The sequence below is a fragment of the Rattus norvegicus genome, chromosome 14, assembly GCF_021556685.1.
Source record: "Rattus norvegicus strain SHRSP/BbbUtx chromosome 14, alternate assembly SHRSP_T2T, whole genome shotgun sequence".
Classification (NCBI taxonomy): domain Eukaryota; kingdom Metazoa; phylum Chordata; class Mammalia; order Rodentia; family Muridae; genus Rattus; species Rattus norvegicus.
In genome coordinates, this window is record NC_141547.1 from 104,137,864 (window position 1) to 104,150,700 (window position 12,837).

The 12,837-nt window shown below is 37.9% G+C and overlaps 1 protein-coding gene across 4 annotated transcripts in view; it reads right to left on the bottom strand.

Moving 5' to 3' along the window:
* LOC100909672 (uncharacterized) overlaps positions 1-12,837 on the bottom strand; it is a 550,676-nt gene that overhangs the window by 311,934 nt on the left and 225,905 nt on the right. For all 4 annotated transcript variants that reach the window (XR_015637208.1, XR_015637209.1, XR_015637207.1 and 1 more), the window contains one exon: positions 9,604-9,656. The gene's annotated coding sequence lies outside the window, so the exon portion shown is untranslated. The remainder of the gene's footprint in view (positions 1-9,603; positions 9,657-12,837) is intronic.

Here is a 12,837-nt window from a genome sequence, read left to right on the forward strand (position 1 = left end):
TAGTAAAACTGCTCATAAAACAGGATATCCTTGAGATAGCAACTTAATAATAATAATAATAATAATAATAATAACAAAAGTTCTTTGTAGATATGTGTGTTTAGTCCAGGCAGCACAATATCCTCAGAGGTATTCTAAGCCAAAGAGATCAAAATTCATAAGTAAAACTATGCAACACAACTGAACATTAACAGGAACATTTAAAAGGATTGACCTTGGACTAGCAGTCCTCCTCAGTGGGTAAAGAGGCCTTCTGCTATGCCTGAAATCACAAACTTGATCACTTAGAACCTGCATAGTAGGTTCAACTCATGTAAGTTGACCTCTGACCTCTAAATGCACCTACTCACATAAACTCATACACCTGCAGAAGAATAAGTAATGAAAAGTAATGAGAAAGACTACATTTTGAAAATATCCACGAGATTGAAATGCCTGATAGAAATTAAATATGGTCTACTTACATAACCAAAAAGTTAGAAGCCCTTCAAAATTAAATAAAATTTATAATTTTATCATTTTTGGTAGCTAGTATAATTTACTTGAATTTATTCTCTGGTAAATCAAGTTGTGATATATCAGTTTAGAAATCAACACAAAAATATAAAATAAGGTTGTGTATTAATATTAGCATAATTGTATTAGATTTTTTCAGTTCCAAAATGCTAAAAAATATTAAAAGCTAATACAAAAGATCATTATAACCAAAGTATACTATGTATGTATATGGACACATGAAAATAAAACTCACTGTTTTGATATAGATCTGATTGAGAGTGATTCCATAAGCTCATATATTTGAATACTTGATCCCCAAGTGGTGGAATTGTTTGGAAAGGATCTGGAGGTGTAACCTTGCTGGAGAAGGTGTGTCACTGGTGGCAAGATTTGATCTTTCAAAAGCCCATGTCATTCTCATTTAGCTCTCTCTCCCTCTGCTTTGTGCTTGTGAATCAGAGGTGAGCTCTAAGTTACTGCTCCAAGCTATGCCTGCCTGCTTGTTGCTATGTTGACCCCCATGACAGTCAGGAACTCAAACCCTTTGAAATTATAAGACCCAAATAAACCTTATTCTATAAGTTGCCTTGGTCATGATGTCTTATCACAACAATAGAAAAGAAACTAAGACATCTGTAGAATTAATTTGTGCTAGCAATATTTAAAATAAATGTAGTAAAAAAAATTGACCCAACAAGGCAAATGGAATAATAGCAAAAGAGTGAATTTACTATAAAGATGTGGCAAATATAAATATATATGTACCTAAGAAGGAACCCTCAAATACTAGGAAGAAATAAAGCAAAACCAGTATTTACAAATATAGACACAAACTCTCTAACAAGAGCTAGCAAGCTGAACACAAACAATATTCAAAAAGAATACATTGTGTTCAAGTGTTTATGATAATTATAATGAAAATACTAATGCTTTTTTATATTTGAAAACTAATTAGCAAAATGCATTAAGTGAGCAGAATGAAACAAAAGGCAATAGATTCTAGGGGTAAAAGAAAAGACAAAATAAAGCACTGAGCCATTAAATAATAAACAAACCAACCTAGAAAGAGAAGGCAACTGCCTCAACCTGAAACTCATCAAATAAAACTCGGAACTTGAATTATATTTAATAGTCTTGCTGATCATTTCCCTTGCAATATCGGAAACAAGGCCATGACTTCTACTATTACTACGTTTTATTTTACAGGACCGTCCTCTACAATGAAGTAAGATGAGAAGGACATAAATGTCATCAGTGGAAAGAGAACGTGTCACATGATCTTTACCAGGCAGGATCACTGCATGCGTGCAGAAAATTCTCACAATGGTACAAAAGCTTTATGGTTACCAAGAACTTAGGACTCTGATTTAAAAATCAGTTGTGTTTCAAAATATACTCAAAAGATTTTAACAAAAAAAATCTATTTCAAAGTAGCATATCAACTGCAAAAGCAATGTTGATAATTTCCTAGGACTGCTTCTCGGAGCTCTCACTGTCCCCAAGCCTTCCTCTCACCAAGGCACAGGAACACAGTGCCAATAAAAATACACACCCACATATGCAAAACAGCCTGGAAGCTCAAGCAAACATATTAGGGATTACAGATAACTTTTTGTTCATTTTCCTCATAGTTAAAGATTATTACAAAAATTATTTCAAAGGTCGAAGGCCAACAAGAGTTCACAAGTTATGTTGCCTAGGATAATGTGGCAAAGTTAATAACTAATGTCTCAGGATTTAATATATCAACTTTAGACATTTAAATGACAACATGATTGTTACGAGAACATTTGGTTGAATATTATAAATACCATAATTATTCTTCTGAGGGCAAAAGAAAATGTTATAAGGTCTTTTCATAAATCTATACTGGATAAAATTCAAGATGATAAACAGGACACGGGAATTTCACCAGGTATGTTTTCATTGAATATGTGACAACATGGGACAGTTGTAGCTGTTTTAGAAATCCCCCAAAGTGTATTGAGAATCTTCCTAATCAAACGTAAATGTTTACATGTTTTCTTCGCAGCAGAATGAGCAGGCGCTATGGTGAATCTGGTTCCACGTGGGGAAACTGAGATATGCAAAGTAACAGGTGTGAGATGACAAGTGAGTCAAGGCAGTGGCAGCCCTCAAATGTCAGGCGCGTGACTTCAGTCTACAGTCAATGCAGACAATGAGCAGAACTCAATAAACACAAGTGAAAAAAATTAGAATGGGTCTCTTCTCCTGAATTTTGCACATTTCACATGGAATACCTCAACAAGTTTTTAGACAATGATACACCATGAGGAACACAAAATACAAAGGAAATGAAAGCTATGGGGACATGTCCAGGAAACATCTATGTGAGGTGCTATTGAAATTGAGCCTTAAGGATAAGAAGCAGGTTGTCCTATAGTTATGATGTCAGTAGTTATAATACTGTGCAAAGGCAATGGAGGATGGTTAACGTCAAAGTCGGGATACATAAAAGATGATTTTGGAAAATCCAGGATTGAAAAATAATGGTGAAAATTTTAGCCATTGCCAATGTGTGATAGGAAACCATTGGAGGGATGGGGGAAGGTGTGTGCTTTCTCAAATATTCTGTTAGGTGATGTAGCATACACAATTCGTCATCAAAGCCTGGGGTGGATCTGAGGCAAGAAGGTTATTGCAGTGCTACGTGAGTGCTGTGGGGCTGAGAATGTAGCTAAGGCGGTAAAACAAAATTTGGGAATTACAGACAGATGGATGAACATTCTCAAATTCCAATGGTCAGTGTGGGGTGAGCAAAGAAAAATCCAGATATATATAAAATTGTATTATGTAAGATATATCTGTTGATATGTATCGTGATATTTGAGTCATATCAACTTTATATAGAGTATGTATTATCTGTATGATATATTATGAGTCAGATAGACTCTATATGAACTAAAGGGAAAATCTAAGTATGTAATGATTAAAGGTTTCAGAGGTAATTCCTCAACAAGAAAGGCTGTTCTTTGGTTGTATGAAGAAGGCACGCAGTATCGAAAATATAGCCATCTTTAGCATGCGCTGTTGTCCGGGCCATGGATATCTCAGGGTCTTAAACGGCTTCAAGATGTCCAATAACTGAAAAATTACAACACTGGACTTTCACAACTGTCACTTAGAGTTGAAAGTAGATGACACGCTGAGCTCTTTGCAAATAGCCTACACCTCTTGGGAGAAACCAAAAGAATAGAAAAAAAAAACTTTGCAAAAAAATGCAGCATGCTGCTTGCAGCCCAGCTCTAATCCATCTCTCCTTACACGCAAAAGCTGAAGGCTTTAACTCACGAAACTTTTGTTGTTGTTGTTTCTAGAAAAATATTCTCCTTCTGGGCTAATACAACAGAAGTGACCAAGGAAAATGGGATTTAACGTGGGTTGACTGTGAATACAACTCAGATCCTTTCTTCTCATCGCATTCGATAACCAAAACTATTTAAAGGTATTAAAAAAGCATTCAAAATGCTTTTCATAATCATGGGACCATTAATGTCATGTTCAAGTCACTGTGGGTTGCTGTCGTTGCTGTTGTTGTTGATGTTGTTGTCGTTGCTGTCGTTGCTGTTGTTGTTGTTGTTGTTGCTGTCGTTGCTGTTGTTGTTGCTGTTGTTGTTGCTGTCGTTGCTGTTGTTGTTGTTGCTGTCGTTGCTGTTGTTGTTGTTGTTGCTGTCGTTGCTGTTGTTGTTGTTGTTGCTGTCGTTGCTGTTGTTGTTGCTGTTGTTGCTGTCGTTGCTGTTGTTGTTGTTGTTGTTGTTGTTGCTATCGTTGCTGTTGTTGTTGCTGTTGTTGCTGTCGTTGCTGTTGTTGTTGTTGTTGTTGTTGCTGTCGTTGCTGTTGTTGTTGATGTTGTTGTTGTTGCTGTCGTTGCTGTTGTTGATGTTGTTGTTGTTGCTGTCGTTGCTGTTGTTGCTGTTGTTGCTGTTGTTGTTGTTTTGTTTTGTTTTACCATTCATGGGACACAATGAGTCACTGGCACATTTCCAGTGCAAGATGCATCTGAATAATACATGACATGCCCTTTAGCTAGCATCATAATGCCAGATTTAAAACAAGGTACGAAGTTTCCTCCGAGTACACTTGCCGTGTTCAGCTGTTCATAATCTATAGTGTTAACAATTTATCATCAAACCCAGTGACTTGCTGCCAACGTATCAAAGTGGCCACTGGATGCATATGATCAAGTCTGAGCATCTGGCCTCCTCTGTTCCTGACATTAGCACAGACAACAGAATCAGTGGACTATTGAATGCAATTACAGTAAGCGAGACAGACAATAAAGATTGATAGCGCCTTCTCTTTTTATCACACACAAAACTAGTGGGGGTTAAAGCTTTGCCTTGAGCTGCCTTCGTTTAACAATGATTGAAAATATGCAATTGTGTTGGTAAAACACTGAAGCCTGTACCACTTCATTTACTGGACACATTATCAAATTAAATGAAAAGTGAACTGCCAAAAGCAATGGTTATTATATATTAATGATGAATATTTACTTAGCATTGTTCACAGATCACACAGAGAACAGAATCCTTCTTGTTATCTTTTCTGCAGGTTCCACTTGAGCAGCCTTTTAACGTTTCTGTGTTTACGTTGTCTTCTGTCTACAAATCTCTAAATACAGACGTGCACGGTTGGTTTTGTGAATCTCCATGTGAGTATGATGTGTAATTAATAAAATGTTCTAGTTGTAGATGAATCCTAATTATTAAAGAGGGTTTTTTTCCATCCTTTATAACACTTCTCATTCCTTTATCTGCTTTTGAAGCACGAGAAACTGAATCAGAGGTACACGTAATGGTGAAGAGGTTAGGCATTCTAGCTTCACTGAGCTTTCAACATATGGAAAGTAGCAAAGACCCTCAAGACATAAACAAGCCACAAATGCATATTTTATATTTTTCTCTACTGAGTAATTCCTTAGTAACCGTCAAGGGATGTAACAGTTCACCCATAATCTAACCTCAAAACAGGAAGCTTATAAAAAGCAGAAGGCAGTGTGGGAGAGCAAAGAATTGGTGAGCAAAGGAGGCAAATGGATCAGGTCCAAAGGCTCTTCCTAGAGGAAACTGCTGAGCAAGCACCGAGAGCTCTGACATGCAAAAGTGAGAGTGTTAGTCCATGGCCAAACATGTGGTATGCATACCTGAATCTGTGAAGACCAGAAGCTAGCAAAAATGATTGTTCAGTTATGAAGATTAATTCAAGATTCTTCAAAACACACACACACACACACACACACACACACAGAGAGAGAGAGAGAGAGAGAGAGAGAGAGAGAGAGAGAGATATGCACACACAGGCACCTGACCTTCCTTTCTAAAGATACAGGAAATGAAGGCTTAATACATGAAAAATAATCATCTGTTTTCAAATATTTCAATGACCTGAACATCTTGCGACATGTCCCTCACAGAAAGAAAATACAAGAGAAACGAAAGAAGAGGCAGGGATTAGCCATGGGTGTTCTGATGCTATCCCACTGGCTAACTGTAAGCAATCCAGTACAAATTTAGCTGCCACCGAGTTTGGATTTAGAACACCCTTCATATACAGTGTAAATAGAAACACAAAACACAGGAGATTCCACAGATAGAGAACATGTCCCAAAGAGAACGCATCACCAGGGTGGACTGAGACTCTGGAAGCCAAAGAGGAACGCTGACTTAGGGCTCACAACATGAAAACAAAAAACAAAACAAAACAAAACAAAATAAAACCTGTCCTTTCTAAAAATCACCGCCATCAATTAACCACACTTGTTCAGGCACATTCAAACCCTAACACCCATGTTGCCTTTGAGTCTTTCGAGTTGAGTTCTTACTTAGCCCCTGTTCCTCAAGCCTAGCTAATTGCCAGACTATCTCAGGAGCTACCTAAAATGAACCGTGGCACACAACACTTGGAACTTCTTCTAGTCACCTGATTTCAAAAATAGAATACTCATTATGGAATATTTAGCAAATGAAATATGAATAAATTAGGAAACCTATCATCTTTAAGTTTTCTGTCCATAATATACTTTTCATGTAAAACTTCTTCTGGACATTTTTAGTAACTTTTGGTAGGCTCACTTTAAATTTTTTAAATGAAAATATAATATAAGCTTATAATAAAAAACAATGTACCAGCTATCAATAAGTGCAGATATGAACAGATGCTTCACCATACATTAAGCAGCTATCCCTCACAATGTTTTTGAAGGTAGGTATGTCTTTACAGTCATTCTATTTTAATTAATCTGTGCACATAATTTATATAACCATAAGTTAACAATACCGTCATCTACAACTTTTTATTTATTTTTTACCCCATATTTTGTTGACATTTATCCATATCTACCTAAAGCTATAATTTCTAATGGATATATGGTGTTTCATATTATAACTATATGCACTTATTTTTTTAGCCCTTATCTTGTATTTCCCAACTTATCAGTCTCTTTTTATTCCCCTCTCTTCCCCTTCTCTGAGTAAAACTCCAGTTAAGCTACTAAGTGAGAAAAGAAACGATCACTGCTCTGCCAGCTACTCTGTGGGTCAGTTTGCTGCAGGCTGAATGGTGCACTCTCTCCAAATCCACAACTCATCATCTGAGGCGCTAGAATTGCAGAATGCAGCCATAGCTGAAGATAAGGTCATCCTAAAATTGAGAACTTCGAGATGGGTCTTCTTGTAGTATGAGAGCCATGCTTATCCAAAGCACACATTTGCACAGGGGAAAAATTTAGCTACCTGTTTGGCAAAGGTGTCACCAACCCTGGCAACATGTGACACCAGATTGACATGTCCCTTATGCCACTGGTTCCATAGCATCTCCTTATGTCAGCTGAAATTCACCAAGGTAGCAAGCCTGCCATCAGCATTCCAGTAGGGCAGGACGCAACTCGGAGTTGCTATGTCTGCTATTAGTCTTTCCTAGTACTTCTTTTAAGTAAGGGATAAAGGAGTAAAGCAAGAGGCTAAAACCAATCTAAGTCTCCAAGGAAAGGAATTTTCTTTACTCAAGTCTTACACTAATTTTCAAAAACATTAAATTTAAAACCTCTCTGTACTAGGTGAACTCTTCTTTTTTTCTCTCTTACGCACAATCCCAACTTCTGTCAATTCCTTACTATGTCCAACTGTGTTTTTTCCATTGATGAGGATAAGTCTACATTAGACTATGGAGGAAGGTATTACCTGGGGACATGGTTTAATATTCTCAGTAGAAATCCTCTTCTTAGTATTCAACGAAAACTAGATACCAGCTGACCAGAACAAGAAGGGAAAAACTCGACTATCTTAGCTCCCTGTGGCTTACCCTCTCGATACAGTAATGGCTCCTCCTTCTTCACCAGGTAATGGGGCTGGGAACAAACCAAACGGGGGCCTGAGCATGAACATCCTTGTGATCAAGCCATACCCCCTGAAGGAGCGGCAGGGTCCCTGGCTTTACACCAGAAGACAACAACTTCCCTCCTGCCTGACCACTCAAGGCTTTTCCTTATTGGTGCTTGGTTCTTGACGGCCTCAGCATTTCACAAGTAGTTTTCCCCGTGCCACAAATACAAAGTGGAAGATATCACAAAGAAATAAATGAATTTAGATATAAAATAAAATCAATCTTCCTGAGTGGATCCATGCCTGTGTCTCTTTGACATGCACCAGATTGTACTAAATGCCAGGATTTCCCAAGGGAAGATAACCTCTACACACTGCTACAAAAGCCTTATTCCCCGCACCATGCAAATTATTTAATTTAAACACTGCTTGATATGACTCTCTGAGGAGAAGGGTGTTTTCACAGATACATCTTTAATCTGTTGGTACATATACGTGCATATGAGAAATAGAAACGACCTCATACTCCTTCGCTGCCAATTAAAATGCTTCAGGGTGAAGAACCAGAGGCAACAAATTGTGTCTAAAACTTGGGAAATGATGGAATGCAAATGGACACCCTTTCCAATGGGGGAGAGAGGACGCATAGGCCAAGCATAGTTACTAGCATTACCCAACACAGTGCAGCACTTTCATGGTATTGTTAAAGGTGTGCGTGTGCGTGTGTGTGTGTGTGTGTGTGTGTGTGTGTGTGTGTGTGTGTGTGTGTGTGTGTATGTGTGTGTGGTGTGTATTTAGGCACACACTTCACTGTTCAGTACGTATAAGACAAAATACCAAATTCGCCCATGTGTTTTACTAAAGCAAGGGAAAGATTAAAGAATAGGTTCTCCCCAGCTCTACTTTGTTCTGGGGATGTCATTTTTAAACCTTCTTTTAATCCTTCTGCTTCTTCAACTGGCCTACCTTCCGCTTTTCTACCACATATTAATCACTTAAAGACTCAAAATGAATTGAAAACTTGAGTGCCCTATTAACATTCATAAGAACGTTCCAAAATTTCATCATGAAAACCCTTAACTTTTTAAAGAAGTCTTTGATGGGTCCTATCAAAAGAATCTCCCTCCTAGATGGAATTCCTTTACATAAGGCTTCGTACAAGGAAGGGATAACTCTACCACAAGCTCAAACTTGCAGAGACAGGGACCCCACTGCAGAAAGCAGTGAACTTATTTTAAAAGCAAATAGCCACTAGACAATACTTTCAATATTAACTTACTCTTAGCTCTTCTTCATCAGAGAAAGCCAGAAGGCTATGAACCCCTTCACCCTTCCCTGGCTCTTCCTCTAGCTCTCTCCCTGTGTGGTACCCCCTGCTCTGGGGAGGTAAATACCTTCCTCCTGCCAGCCAAGTTATTTACTGACATAGCTTGCATGCTGGGGTATTATCAGCTTAATGCATAATTCAAGATCTCTTACACGTGGCCTGCACTTTTGCCTTATTCCCTGCAACCTCAATGAAATATGAGGATGTATTTCCAAGGTGGGCACATGAAAGAGTTCCTGAATACTGCCATTTTTCCCCAAACTCTGGCCTCGGTGACTCACAGTCTCTTGCCTTGCATTCCCACACACCCTCATAAGGTCCCATACTGAGACAAAAGCCATGGAGATGGTCTCAATGTTGGTACTAAATGGGAAGCCATGAACCTTTGAAGTAAAGAGGCTTGTGCACATCATGGAAATGAAAATTCTTACTTACTCATCCCATTCTGGAGTGACAGGTGCTCTCAGGAGGGCGATCATCTTACATGTCTGTAATTCAAAAGGAGAAATCATGTTAGAAGTTAGAATTATAATTTCCAGTGGGCCAGGGTAAGAGATGGGCAGTAGAAAGGGACAAGAGAAGACAAGGGTGAGTCAAAAGCCATGGGGAAAGACCTTTTAACCATGTTGATGTGGAAGTGTCCAGGAGAAAAGCAAAGCAAAGAAAGTAAGGGGAGAGTTGAGACTGCAGCAAACTGGGGAGGAGAAAGGAAAGTTGGTGCTTGAGAAGGAATGTCTACGGGATCAACTGCGGCAGATGGCTGATTCACTCCGAAGCAATTTGGGAAAGGCAGATGGGATAAATTCTTTATGGAATCTGCAGCATCTAGGTAATCGATTAGATTGACCAGCTATATATATTTTAAGATATGTCAAAGAGAAAAAGAAGTGGCGCGTCCCATCTGTAAATATTAAGAACCTGGTAGATATGTGCTCTTGTTTCACACTATTAGAGCAGTATGAAACTTACCACACACAAACGCTGCCTCAAACACACACACTGCATGTAAGTATCTGATATCCCTAAGAAAGCATCACCATCCTCCAGAACACTGAAAAACATGCTCTATACACATATATACATGCATTCACACATGTGCACATGCTCTGAGTTTTCTTCTTTCTACGATCTAAAAGTCGTCATTTTAGAAAACAGATTTTGCTCTGTCTAAATCCTGCATGAAATGCACTGGCACACAACCACACCCACCTTGCCCTGACACACCTACGTGTAGGCCAGCCATGACACTAAAATCAGAAGGTCACGGTTATCATCTGCACTTACTACTAAGTGTGGGATTCTAGCAGAAGCTTTTTACATGCATTTTGAGTCTGCCAAGCAATAATTCCTCTTTTTTTATAAACAGAAAGACATGAATTATTAAAAAATTAGACATTTAGAATAATGGCCCTCCACACGCAAAGTATTTATTTCAACTCTCATCATTCATGGGTTACTGCATTGATTTTTTTCATCAGTTTACTTAGCATTAAGCTTCCAGGGAACTCATCAATAAGAAATGAATTTTGGTAACTTTCAAATCAACTATATTATTTTCCTTTTATTTGTAGTGAATTTTCCTTCTCTCGGTGGTATTGCTGCAATAAGTCAGTCATTATTTCTTTATGTTTTCTCCTCCTTCTTTAGGATTTCATTTCCCTTTACAGCACATCTTGTGATCACAAAGAAAACAGAGACACTGATTTCTTTTAACAGTTGAAATTGCTGCAAGTGATTTAGCTGTCATTTAATTTGATTCCTCTCTTCTGTCTGTGGAGAAATATGTTTAATGTACTGGAAATTATGTTAATAAGAAAAAGCATTATCTCATTTAATGAAATAAATATACAAATATTTCAAAATAAAATAAAGAGGCAATCTTTGCTGAGAAAAATGTCTCTTATGGTCTGTGTAAAATAAACAAATAAGAAAAAAATCTGGAATACATCGAAACGCTGACAAAATCGTGCCTGTGATCCAAGAGAAAGGGGGAGCCTGAGTGACTAAGTTACCAAAACTTAATCAAAGACAAACATGTACTAATGATCAAATTATTAATTTCATATTCCCAATGACCTCAGGAAAGATCATTTTACTTTTCTAGAACAGAATCTGTATTAAAAAAGTTTCCTTTGTATTTTTCCTGTTATTTCAAATGATTGCTATTGCTCGAATTAATAATTATCAGAAGTCTCATTGAAAACATGACCAAAACTCCATGTACAGCAAAAGAAAGGTTACAATTTCTTTGATTTTGCTAATCAAAACAAAGTCAATGAAGTCATGCTAAAGCTTTTATATGTTAAAATTTATCTAATGCACAAAAAGGTTAAATAAATATTGTTGGTGATTTGAGCTAAACTTGAAGCAATTATGTAATAAAAGCATGACCACAGTGACAGTAACACACAATTAGCAATTTAATTACTGGCATGAAGACAAGCTGAAGATGTCAATAAAAAAATTGTCAGTGACAAGCTGATTTTACTCTCTTCGGCAATTTGAGATCAGTGCTCACCACCTGATGAGCAAAACCGTTTTCATACAAAGTGCCCACCTCTCACACACTGAAATAGCCAATTTCAAACAGTCCTACTTCGTATCATCGAATAGTGAATCATTACGTTTTCTCCCATCTGGATTAGCACTTTCTCTCCTCTGAAAACACAGTATTTCCACTCAGCAAGTAAAGAACATTACGGTTTTTTTTTTAAAGACGAGTTAAAGTAGCAGGTGTCCTTTGTTTCAATTTCATTTTTCCCAGCTTCAATAATGTTTGACAGCAATATGTCCCTGTGTATGACATTCCAAATACCCTCTCTTTCTTACCCCCTAACTCTCTGCTAAGAAACAGGTATAAACCAACAACTGTTTGAAAAGGTGACACATGCCAGTAGGAGAAAGAATGAGGAGAATTCAGCACTGCTCTGTCTTGCACACTTTCTTTCCCACCCCATATCCTTATTAAAGGTTATGGGTAAGAGGGAAAGAGAAAGAACGAGTGAGCTAAGTTTATTGTGAAATGGACCACTTATCTTTCAGACTTATAAACAGACTTGACTACTCATCACAGAATCTTCAATTCATCCACAACACCTTCTGTGTCCCTGGTATTTAACCAGTAGCAGAAAACAGATCCCTCAAGACAGAGCTGCATTAAAAGAAGTTTTCCATCTTGTGATAAAAAGTGAATCATCTTGGCCGGTGTACAATAGCCACTTGTACAAGCCCTGCACATAAAGTGAAGTCATGAAAGCCAGACTAGCTAAGAAGTTCTGTCTATAAATACTAGTAGGGCATGATGGGATATATTTAAAAAATAAACTCCGGCAACTCAGAATATAACAAGAGATTTTTCAAGGGCAATACCACTTATCTTGGACTCACAGATCTTGGTTAATGCCCTAATTAGATATTCCAGACCTAATAGAAAAAAATATAAATTTATAAAGTCGCTGGGGATGAGGGGAGTAAGGGAGGGAGGGAGGGAAGGAGGGAGGAAGGGAGGGAGGGAAGGAGGGAGAGGGAGGATTTGGCATGTGTATGCAGAGTATGCATGGACATGTGTGTGAACGCACATACCCATGTGGACAAGAAAGCCAGAGGAAGATGCTACAGGTCCTACTTCACTCTTCCCATCCCAATTTATTTCCCTGGAAAGGGTTTCTC